The sequence below is a fragment of the Rana temporaria genome, chromosome 5 (genome assembly GCF_905171775.1).
Source record: "Rana temporaria chromosome 5, aRanTem1.1, whole genome shotgun sequence".
Lineage (NCBI taxonomy): Eukaryota > Metazoa > Chordata > Amphibia > Anura > Ranidae > Rana > Rana temporaria.
In genome coordinates, this window is record NC_053493.1 from 359,863,492 (window position 1) to 359,876,211 (window position 12,720).

Sequence of the window (12,720 nt, forward strand, 5' to 3'; positions counted from 1 at the left end):
TATTATTCGTTTTTTGCATTGAAGTAGCTGTAATTCTGCTGTGATCTCCACACTTCCTGCTTGTCTGGCTCCTTATGAAAAAAACTCATGGGAGCTTCTCACTGTGGTCTAAGCTGTGTGTCTAAAACTCCTCAGAACCAATCAGATTCATTTTAAAAACAAAACACTGCCCTGGATTTGTTTGTTTTTGTTCTGTGGGTCTCTTTACTTCACATAAACATGAAACCAGTTTAAAACTGAAAGTGAAACTAGAGGCATATTATATGATAGAATTTAATCTATTTTTAATCATTTTTAAAAGGAATCGGTTAACTTTTATGTCTCTATACCCTGTAAACAGTCATTTCAGCAAAAACATTTTTTTCCTTTAGTGACCCTTTAAGGTGGCATATTTGTAAATGTTATTTAAAAGTATAATCATATACTGTATTATTATAATTTTTTATCTCTGAAAAGCCTGTTCTCCAGCTGTTCCTTCCTCTCCCTACAGACAGCACTGTTGGTTCTGCATTAATGAAGGCGAAGTCCTGTTTTTTTTTTTATCAAACCCATTTAAAATTCAGAATGTGCCATATTCTGTTCACTATGTGTCCTTGGTAAATTTAGAGCTGCTGATCCATATATAATAACATTTCAGAACTAAGATAAAAGGAGTAAACAATTGCCCTGCATAGTTTTATCAATATGTACATTTAAAACATAACGGTTTACTTGCTTAAAATAGAACTGAAGCCCCGTACACACAGGCAGAATGTTGGTAAACATTTGCCTTTTTTTAAAAAAAAAACAGCCAGTGTGTATGTCAGTCTGTCTGACAGAAGCCAGCCGTTTGCTCAGCTTCTGTCAGACGAGCATGCTGGAAAACCAGAAGCCGAGCAACTCCCGATCAGCGATCTCAGCCAATGGCTTGTCGGGGGTGATCGCTGTACTAACCTCACATGGTTAGTATAGTGTCTCTGACCGGAGCTGTCAGTTTTTTTTGTTTTAGTGCAACCCAGAAAAAAAAAAATGTTTGTGTACCAGGCTTTTAGTCAAGTTTAAGATTGGAAAGGGATTATAAAAGCAACTGTCCCTCCTTTGAAACCAAATCTCTCTATTCCCTTTCCCTTCTTTCCTCCTCAGTTGTCCCTCTTTGTGGACTGATGTACAGATATCTATGACAATAAACTATTCAACTACTAAAAGTGTTATTCTGCACTAAACCTTCATCTTATCTCTTAATTATTTTGTTTACTTTTTTAACCAGAGCAATTTTTGCATTTTTTTTGCACACGTTTAAAAAGAATAGGTCAAACCCCCAAACACTATATATTTTCCAAAAGCAGACACCCAAGAGAAGAATGGGCGCTGCTCCTGATAATATTGTGCTGAAGAAACGCATAGGGTGGGGCTTTTAGCATCATTGCGTCACTTCCTGACGATGCCGCGGAACGCACGGTGTCCCGGACTTCCTGGTTCTAAATGCTTATTGTTTGCAGACAAAGTGTGAGTACATTTCCAGCTGTTTGATCATAATAAACAGAATTAAAATGGTACTGTGCTATTGGATGTCATTTTTTTTTTCTGCATGTGGAGGAAACAGTGAGGCTGAATCTTTATATGACGAATGAGAGAAAAGATATGTGGCTCTGGATCTGGTACACAGTGGCATATACTATGAATGTGTAATACCCCTAGAGGGGAGTTTTTTTTCTTGCGAGTGCAGTACTATAGAGTGTTGTGAAGTCATTAAGCGGAAATAAAAATAAGAATACATTTAATCCTTTCTGGCAGAGATGGGAAAGTCCAGTAGGCCTCAAAAATGAATGGAACTATTTCTCGTGGAACCAGTTAAGGCAAGGTGATGGTCTCAAAGGCTATGTGGATTAGCCATCTATAACTTTTTACAAGCTGGTGTTTAAGCAGAGACATGTTAGAACAATGATAGTAGCTTTCTCACCAAACAAGAAGTTTAAACTGGTTTCCAGTGAAGAAATAAACAGTATTACAGACAATGGATGATATTGACCAAGAAGAGTCCATAAGAAGAATTGGTTTATACAGCTGGGCTAGTATCCTGTCTTCAGTCTAAAGTCCGATTTTAACAAACCAAATCATGTATAATTTTTCTTATATCTGTATATATAGATATATGATATATGATCATAAGTGGCGCATATGCCACCTCAGACATTTCGCAAAAACACCTGTATACATGTAAATACATATGATATTAAAAGTAAGAATATATGTTTATATGGAATAAATGAAAAATAATGTTTAGATTATCAATGACATTCTAGGTCATAGAGAGAAGTATAATTTTAGTATCTGGTGACCTATATATATATATATGTGTGTGTGTGATTTTATAGATAGAAGTGTTTTAAAGAGCTAATTAAAATTATGAAAGATGTCAAATTGTGATTATAAAAATATAAATGAACCTGTACTTAAAGTAACACATATTCATCGAACACATATCAAAATTATTCATGTATCCATATTAATAATCATTTTGTGTAAAATTGATAGATATATAATCTGTGTAATGTTTAGAAAAACTGTTTTAAAAAGATATACATTTATACAGGAATATAGAAGCATGTTATGTAGGAATCAAAATTATACTAATCGTATTTTATATAATATAAAGTTACCAGATTATTCAAAATATATAGATATATAATATATTCTTCCCAGCTTTATATAAACTTGTACACATTCTGAAAATGGATTATTAACTTAGTTAGGCTCAGAACACCTGGTGGTTGAAGTTGATATTACCTGAAAATTATCGTTCTCTTAAAAAGGGGCGGTGAGAGTCAGGAAGTTACTCCCATATTTGCAACCAACCTATGAGTTAAGGACACATTTTGTTTGGGCAGAACTTAGTAAATTTTTATAATCTTATTATCCAGAGATAGTATTTAAGAGAAGAAAAATTAGATGAAGGGGATATACTCAGGGGAGACTCACTCCCACAGGGAGGATAAGAGAGACACTCAGGGACCCACCCTGAGGGGCACACTGGGAGATCTACACTCTCAGACAAACCGACATATCTTTACACTCATGAAGATTCCAGCCATCTTAACTCTGGTCACTTGCCTGTAGGAAATAGCCATTTTGGAATGGGTAATTATGTCATTTTTGATTTTATCTTGAATCTATTGTTGTTCTCTAAAATATTGAAGTATTGAATATTTTGCAATTATGATTTATTCTCATTATTCAATAACTGGTATATTTTTCTCTAAAGATTACATTTTTCATTATATTTTTCTTTTTGCATAGTTCCAATTTTAGTGACAAAACAAACGTCCAATTTATTTCACATTGTTAACCACTTGCTTACCTGCAGTATAGTAACGGTTGGACGTGTCAAATACAGACGTTCTGTTTCATTGTCATTTATACAAAGTTATTGAACCAATTGAGAATGTATCATGACAGCATTATGCCAACGGGACTGCTGCCCATTTTTTGTGTATTTTTATAGATTTTTAAGTCGTTCATGTAACGCAATTGATATTTTAATTACATGTAAATATTTATATTTTTGTCAACCAATAAATGTAGCTATTTTGTATGATCATACGTCTCCGTGAATAAGTTTCATATTTCATATAGATTGACTTGTATTCAAAAATATCTTTGTTAAAAATAATTCATAATAAATACTGTGCGGACAAACTGTACCTTTTAAAAAGCACAACAAGGGGGAGCACTAAAAGTAGCACCAGCACAAGCATGAATTAACTAACTTAAATAAATAATTCACCGGTTAAGAAAATAACCAAAGTTGTTTACCCAAGGATATTTTCTGTAAAGTTCATCAAATTTCTATGGTTCTATTCATTTATTTTTGATCAATTTAGAGCACCTGTCATAATCTCATTTATAAGAGCAAGTTCAAAATAAAAACTAAACCAATCAAACACCAGATATTTACTTAAAGGGAACCACGCATTTTAAACCAACAGAACAGAGCCACACCTACACTTCATTTCAGATTCTACCTGATCAGGTAGTTGTACCAGTAGTGGCAGCAGTTCTTACATATTCGTACAAATATAAACCAACAGCCATCTGTGTGGAATCACCCTAGTTTTTATAGTATCCTAGAGAATAAAATAGTGGTACTTCCAATTTTTGTATGTTACACCATATTACTGCAAAGGTCTTGGAAATGCAAACTTTCAGTAAAAAAACACACTAAAGTGAATTTTAGAGAAAACAAATGCAATAAACTACTCAGATTTTTGGTACTTCAGTACCTTTATATTTTCTATAGGCAACTAGAGATGGTCCGAACAGCCCCTGTTCAGTTCACACCAGAACTTTCAAACATCGCAAAAGTTCAGAGCCGAACAACGAACCCCATTGAAGGATAATTGGACCCAAACTGGAAAAATCAGGCTTATATGCAAGTTATTGGGCATACAAGGTATGGGGGCCTAGGTACTGCCCTGGGGGACATGAATCAATGAAAAGGAAAGTTTGTTAAAAACAATTTTTAAATGAGCAGTGATTTATTGATGTTTAAAATTAAACCATTAAAAATTTATTTGAATAGTGTGCCTGGGGGATCCCCTTAGTCTACCTGTAAAGTGTCACATCTGTACTGCGTATAGAAGCTGCTGCAGCAATAATTGCATTTATAAAGGCAAAACATTTTTTTTCCATTCAAGCTTGCTTTATTTTATAAACAACGGCTAGGGGAGCCAGTCTGTATGATGAGGCCACAATTTAGTACGCTCGAAACAAGATTAAAGATGATTTAGATAAATTCTGGTGTCTCTTTGGCAGACTTAGGTGTGGAAAAATTGGGCTTTGGGTGTTGGTGGTGCCACCATACCCTATGGAGGTACTGTTGATAAATCAAGTAGTGCATCATAAAGGAACAAGTGGCTGACGCTGTGTTCAAATAACTTTGCTGACGACTCCATGCCTGATGCTGGGGCTATGGCAGGAGTAGCTGTGGACGAGAAGGCAGGGTAAGCAATGGACCGGGAACTAGTCTCTGCTTGGGTGACGGTGGATGAGGACGGTTTAGTAAGCCAGTCCACCACCTCCTCTGCATGCTGTGGCTGGATGGCACAGGCAACATCACTAAACAAAGGACATTTTTCCCTGCCTGAGGACAGACCATGTCCACCTTTGTCTGTGGGCACATACGCTGCTGGCCCCCTCACTGTGCCATGGGAATGTCTGCTTCTCCTTGTTGGCCTCCCAGACATGATGGGGGTTGAGCTTATTAACAAACTGTAATAAAGATGGGGAAATGTGTACTTGGATGCACTTTAATTAACAGAAAGTGGTATTGGGTGCACTTTATCTTGAGTACTCACTACTGCAATATACTGCAGTAAACATGCACTAACACACTTAAATATACTGCGTTAAGTGTGCAATAACACGCTGCAATATACTGCATTAAACATGCAGTAATGCAATGAAATATACTGCCAGAAACCTGCCCTGACAAAATAAAATGACACTAAAGTAAAAATTAATGGTCGCACTCACGCGGCACTATCACTAGATTCACACTAAATTGATACTAAAGTAAAAATGAATGGTCACACCACACACACGCTGCACTATTCACACTAAACTGATACTTTACACTCGCAATAGAATTACAATTGCACACAAACTCACTAGTAGCGCTGAACAGAGCCCTGTTCTATCTCTAGCCACTTCAATATCACACTGCAAATGGCAGCTATGGGAAGAATATAGTTATAGTGTGGGGTGGGACTAAGAGCAACGAGCCATGATTGGGTAGAGGCATTATTTCTTATGCATATTTAGACTATTTTTATGAAATTAAACTACAAAATATTTTTGTTTCCTGGTGTAGCACTCCAGATTTCCAGTCTCCTTCCAGTTTTAGGTTGAATAGCCCTTCTGTATGAAAGCTGACTGCCCATTGTTAACACACTTCAAATCACTTACTCTGTGGAAGTATAACTGCTTGGGGTTCCTTCATATAACTGCTTGGCATTCCACTGTCATGCACTGTGGTCAGTGACCTTACTTTTCTTGGCTATAGTTAGGCAATACAACTTGGTTATTGATCCATCTCTGGAGTGATATTTGGCCAAAAAAAGGTTGTCTATGAATTATCCATTTTAGACCAGAAGCACAATTGGACTGCTGTCACTCCAACTCCTGCTTAGTGGATATTACAGGACTCTAATATAAAGACACGATGTGTGTTTAAATTGGTTGTAAGTTTTATATTAAAAATGGATGATGTTTAAATAATGCATAAACTAAATAATAACTTTTAATTATCTGTCCCATGTTTAGGACAACTTGCATTTTTATATCTCTCTACACACTAATAATCCTGCCCCAGGAGGGATTTTCTGATAATGTATTTCCTGTCTTTTGTGTGTTTCATAATAAAAATTCAGGACGCACTGACATGAAGATATTCTATTCAGACTGCTCTCCCCATCCTCCATCCTTCATCTTCATTGTCAAACAGTTAATAAAAAAAGAAACGGTTCTTCAAATGTTACTAAAATGTTATAATCAGGAAAGTGGAACGTAAGAAATAAAAATACAAGAAAAAAAGTATGTGGGGGAGAAAAATAACAAATTTACTTATTATTTTATTTATTTAAAGTTTAGGGAAATGTGCAGCCTTCTGAGTTTATCAAAATAGAAAGAGGAAATGGAACTCACTTGAACAGACTACAGAAAGTATCATGCATTAACGTCAACGGTAAATGGTGACATCAACAGGTCGGAGGTATGAACAGTGCCGATCCTGACCTCCCTGGGGCCCTAAGCAAAATTACATGTCACATTAAAGTTGAGCAGTGGGGGGACAGTGACATGGAGGGGGTGTTCTGCTATCGGAACTGACATCTTACATTAAAGTGAGAAGCCGGGGGTGCTGACTTCTTACCTCTTCTACCATGCAGCCAGTGAGTTGAGAAGTGGGGTGAGGGGCCGAAAATGACTTCTCACCAAGCGGGGCCTCTAGTAATTTGGGGGGCCCCCTGCAGCTTTGCGGGGCCCTAAGCGGCTTGCATAGTGAGCCTATAGGGTGGATCGGCCCTGGGTATGACCACTACATTTTCTCCTCGGTATAAAAATCTCCTTTTTTCTCAGTATATGGCATAGGGTGACTATCAACAACAACTTTATTCAGTTCACAAGTGTCAACACAGTCTTATACCGCCTGTTTTCTTTATTGTCAGCACAATAGAAAATACCCATTGAGAGGCATCATGTTTTTTTAATCACATCTCGTACTAGTCATTTCTTACGTTCTTGGAAAACAGCTTCTCTTAAACCATAGGGGGAAGTATATCACAAGTTCTTTGCACAGTCCAGCAAAATGTCCTTGAGTGGTGAAAGTTTGGACACTAAAGGCATAGAGGCAACTGGAGCTGTTGTGATAAGACCATCCATGAATTGAAGATTTAGTGAAGGAAAATTATCCCTGACCATTATTATAGTGGTGCATTTTTTTGTACTGCCATTGGCAGGCAACCAAGCACATAAATATGGTCTCTAAGATAACTAACCTTGCGGTAGGTTCAGTAATTGATTCATTTGCAAGTACTCCTGGTAGATTTTCCGAGGCAGCACAGAGACATCGGATCCTGTGTCAAGAGTTTTTCTCGGTAGCAGAAGCGGTAGTAATAGTCACAATGCGCAAAAGTTTATCTGGAATTAAAGCATCATATGTATCCACCCTTGAGATGGTAACTTCTGGGGCAGTAACTTCACAAACACTTTTAGCAAGTACTGCAGATTTTTTCAAAGTGTCTCATTTTCATCTTTTGCAGGGCACACAGCATAGTTCGCAATGTGCAGTGCTGAGCCACAGCTGGTGCAGTATTCATTCTGTATATGTATGGGGCTTGAAAATGTTCCCTATGGGAAACAGATTCTGGATTTGCAGCCAGAATGGTGACAGTAGTCCCCTGACTGAGTGCTTTTGCCCCACCACAAAAGTATCACTGTGGCTTGAAATGTTAAATCCTGTTCCAAGACTAATCATTCTCTATACCTGGCTGAGTTTTTTTTCTACTAGTTGATCACCAATCGTGTTATCTGTTAAAGCAATATACTCACAGGTAACGACCAACTCTATTAAACATATAAAAAGGTGGATCTCAAACTACTGGGTAATCAACCAATACTTGGAACCTATTCATCCACAGGATGGGGTACAACTAAGTCACAAAATCAAAAATTAGAACAAAAGGAAAAAGAAGGGGGGACCAATCTGGTAATCTCACCCCTAATAAGTTGTAAAGGAGGACCAGCAACGGTATATAGTAGGTAAACTTTATTGATCCAAAAATATGAATTACAGAATAAGAAGATGGGCTCAATGGCCCAACCCTCCAAATAAACAACCAACTCTCTCAAAGCTGCTATAAATTGTACTGTGGATTGACCAATATGCTGTCCAGATTTTGCATAATATATCATTATGCCTCCACATTTACTTTGGGCACAAAGAAGTTCTTTATTGCAGTGGGAACTGTATCCTAAGTATAATCTGCTGCTGGTAGCGTATAGAAAGTGTGCAGTCCTTCTGCTCTCAGGCAGAAAAGTTAAGCACTAGGTGTATCCTGATTAGCAACCTTTTGGCTGGGTTCACACTGCTGCAAATTCTTTTTGTGAAATTTGAGCCGTTGCGATTGGTCAAATTTGCAAGTAATTAAAATAACATTGTTTTCCATTAGTGCCGTTCACATCAGTGCGGTGCGAATCAAAATTGCGGGAAAAAGGGTCCTGTGTGAGATTGAGCCGTGTGCGATGCGAATTCAGCTCTATAGACTGGCATTCCCTGAAATTGCGATTTTTTTTATTAGCAGCAGTGTGAAACTAGCCTTAAGGCTCCTTTCACATGCTTACATTCTTTGCTTCTTTGTTATAAAATAGCCCATTTACAAGGTTCAGTAGCTCAAGATGAAATCTATACATGAGTACATGAGAGCAGTGACCTATCCTAAATGTTAGTGAGAGCAAGGAGTGTTTTGAAAGGAGATAATAATCGGCATGCTGGCACTTTGGAAACCCCAATAGTGTTCAGGGGATGCTTTTTCCAGTATTAAGTGTTTTAGTTGTAATATTTTTTATATATGATTTATATACGATACATGTATAAACTTAAAATAAATACTTATGATAAATTTTAAGATGTAAAAACAAAAAAAAAAGCCCATAACCATTATAGTTTCCCTTACAACCACTGTTTCTAGGGAAAAATTTGAAAGAATTTGTATTTCTGGACAGCAAGCAATTGCAAATGGTTCAAGAAGGTATAAGGAGCAACATAACAGATCTTTTTTAAAGATGAATTAGCCCTGCAGATGAGTCATTATTCTTCAAAATACCCCACTGTAAAATATACAGAATTATAAAAAAATATATAATTTATAAATAAAATTATACTTGTAAACAATGCACCATAAGTACCAACAAAGTAACAACATCATAGACATAATGGTGTCAGGGCCCTATAGATTGCTTGAATTTTGGATGATCTTTGCTGAATCGGTCAAAGTTCAAGTTGTGGGTGGCCCGGCATCAGATGCAGTAATCGTTCCACAGTGCCAGCAAGCATAGGAGCCTTGGCTTCCTAATTAAAATGGCAGTGAGGATGGGAAGATTGTGTGATTTCCTCTCTCACTTCCATGGGCTGAACGGCTGAAATTCAAGTTGTCTATGCATGCCTTCAAAAAAGCTTAAGGGCTCTTTCACACGGAGCGGATCCGTAATTGATCCGCTCCGTTAGCCTGTTTGGCTCAGCGGGGATTCCTCCGTAAATCCCCGCTGAGCTGTCGGCGGACAGGGCGGTCCCCGCACACTGTGCAGAGACCGCCCTGTCTCTCCTCCGCTCTCCCCTATGGGGAATCGGATGAATACGAACCGTGTGTCCGTATTGATCCGCTCCGTTCCGCCGGACGGAAGAAAAATAGGGTTTTCTTCCGTCCGCAAAAGCGGATCTTTGCGGATGCGGATGGTTGCGGACGTTAGCGAATGCATCATCTGCTAACGTCTGCAATCCCATAGGGAACCATTACAAGTCCGTAAACGGACTTGTAATAAACAGATCGTTTGTCCGTACATGTGAAAGGGCCCTAACAGGTATTAAAAATTTGACAAAAGGAGAACATATACAAAATAATACTATTCCTCTATACAAGACAGGTAATTAAGATGAAATGAATCCAGCCTTTTATATTGGATTGCTTAACTTCATTATTTTACTTTTGTTATAATACAAGATTGTTTTTCTTGGTGCTGCCTATCAAAGTTTGATTTTAATAATTATGTCTCAACATGAGGATTGTTTTCTGAACAGTTTGGCTGACAAATTAAGAATGTGGGTTTTATAGACTTGCACTAAAATTGAATTTAATCTTTTCGTGTTTTAAATGTGGAACTTATTGTATGGTAAATAATTGATGATGGCATTCACTTGGGTACAGAATATGTTGGGCTTACATAGCTTACATAGCTTATAAAATATAACTTTAATTATAAAATCTGCAACTAAATCTATCCTTAGATGGACATAGAAGATTGTTATTTGGTGTCACTTACCAAGTCTAATTAGACAAGAGACTAGCAAGCACTGGAACTTATGCCGCGCACACACGATTGTTTTTCGGCATGAAAAAAAAACAACGTTTTTCAGCATGTCCAAAAAACGGCGTTTTTCCAACTTCATCATTAAAAACGATGTTGCCCACACACCATCGTATTTGAAAAATGATGAACAAAGCGCGGTGATGTACAATACGTACGACGGCACTCTAAAGGGGAAGTTCTATTCGTCTTTGGGCTGCTTTAGCTGATTCCTTGTTAGTAAAGAACGATTCACGCTTTTTTGTCTGTTACAGCGTGATGAATGTGCTTACTCCCATTATGAATGGTAGTTTTACCAGAACGAGCGCTCCCGTCTAACAACTTGCTTCTGGGCATGCGCGGGTTTAAAACATTGTTTTTTCCCACACACGATCATTTTTAACAACGTGAAAAAATGCAGCATGTTCGAATTTTTTGTTTTTTTGTTTTTCAGAAGCCGAAAAACGATGTGAAGCCCACACACGATCATTTTAAATGACGTTTTTAAAAACATAGTTTTTTTTCATGCCGAAAAACGATCGTGTGTAAGCGGCATTAGATTTCAATGCAGTAAAGATGAAAGTTTTATCTCCTGGTACTCTGGAAAGCCAAGAGACTATGGTTTGTTTTAAAGTACTGCAAAAAATCTCCCGTATGACAGCCTACACAAGAGTACCAAATGCACTTAGTTTGTGATGGAAACGCCTTTTAAATAAACTAAAATCTTCCTTTACCTCCCTTAAATAATTATGTTACATATACCCCCATTCTGCAGCTCATGGTGGGAGGATTTTAGCAACAGAGGCAGTACTGCAGTGGTGGCTGGTGCTCAAAATTTTTAGGGGGGCGCAAACAAACTGAAAAGTTCTGGGAAAAAAACATCAATTGCAGCCACTGTGCCCATCAAACGCAGCCACTGTGCCCCATGTGCTGTCACTGTGCCCATCAAACATAGCCACTGGCCCTATTGCTTTTCATGCTTGGGAATCGCACGCCCTGAACTTGAAATCTTCAGAACTGTAACTTGGTTTTATTTCATGTTTTGAATCTTTTTATATCACTGCCATACGGCAGAAAAATAAAAGTTGTCTATTTTTCTATAATTTTGATATCTCTAGATTTATTTAGTCCTCTGAGGCACATGCAAAGTCCCACCCCGCTCAATATTTTTCTTGACAAATGGTCGCATATCTTCAGGGGATGGTGCCTCAGTAGGAGCTTTTCTGGTACTTCACATACACCCCAACCCCTACACATACACTGTGCCCATCAAATGCTCCCACTGTGCCCTAAATGCTGCCACTGTGCCCCCCGTAATCTGCCCGGCACTTACCTTGTCTCGGGTGGGCAGTGGGTGACAGCGGCAGGTGGCGAGCAGTGTCTGTGTCCTCCATCTTCCCCTGACCCCGATTGCTTCTCCCGCCCGCTCCTCCTCTCGTCCTGTGCTGTGATTGGACACCTAATAGGCATCCAATCACAGTGCCTGTCACTTCAGCCAATCAGGTGACGGGTAACACAGACCCGGTGCACCTGATTGGCTGAGAGGCGGTTCAATGTTAGGAGAACGGATTCCTTCGCTTTCCTAACATACAGCTGAATTAAAAGCGAGCGCACAGTGTTGCGCCCGCTTCTCACTTTTTTGGACGCCTATTAGAGCCTATGGCTCTAATCGGGTGCATCCAAAAACCACCTCACCACTGTAATTCAGGTGACCGAAAAGAGGCCGGGCACCTGAATAGGAGGTGTCAGCACCGACCATAGATAGATAGATAGATTCATGCAATGCATGAATCTATCTATGGTAATTAGAGCCTGACAGGAGAGAAGGGGCGGCACTCCTGCACCCTTTAAGGACGCACCGCTGCTGCATGAGTACTGCCAAACCAAGAAGCAGTTGTAGCTTTCTAGTAGCTGAAAAAGGTACTGTGAAGGAAATCTTTGGATTGAGGTTTAACATTGCAGCAAAAGATAGACTATTAAAAAATAAAATAAACTATTTTGATCTTAATATTTTTGTGAAACAGTTCTGCTTTAGGATTTAAAAAACAAAAAAGGCATCACCGGCACACCACTGTAGAAAATCAAAGGCAGGACATTTATTTGCCACCAATATACAGCCCTTCC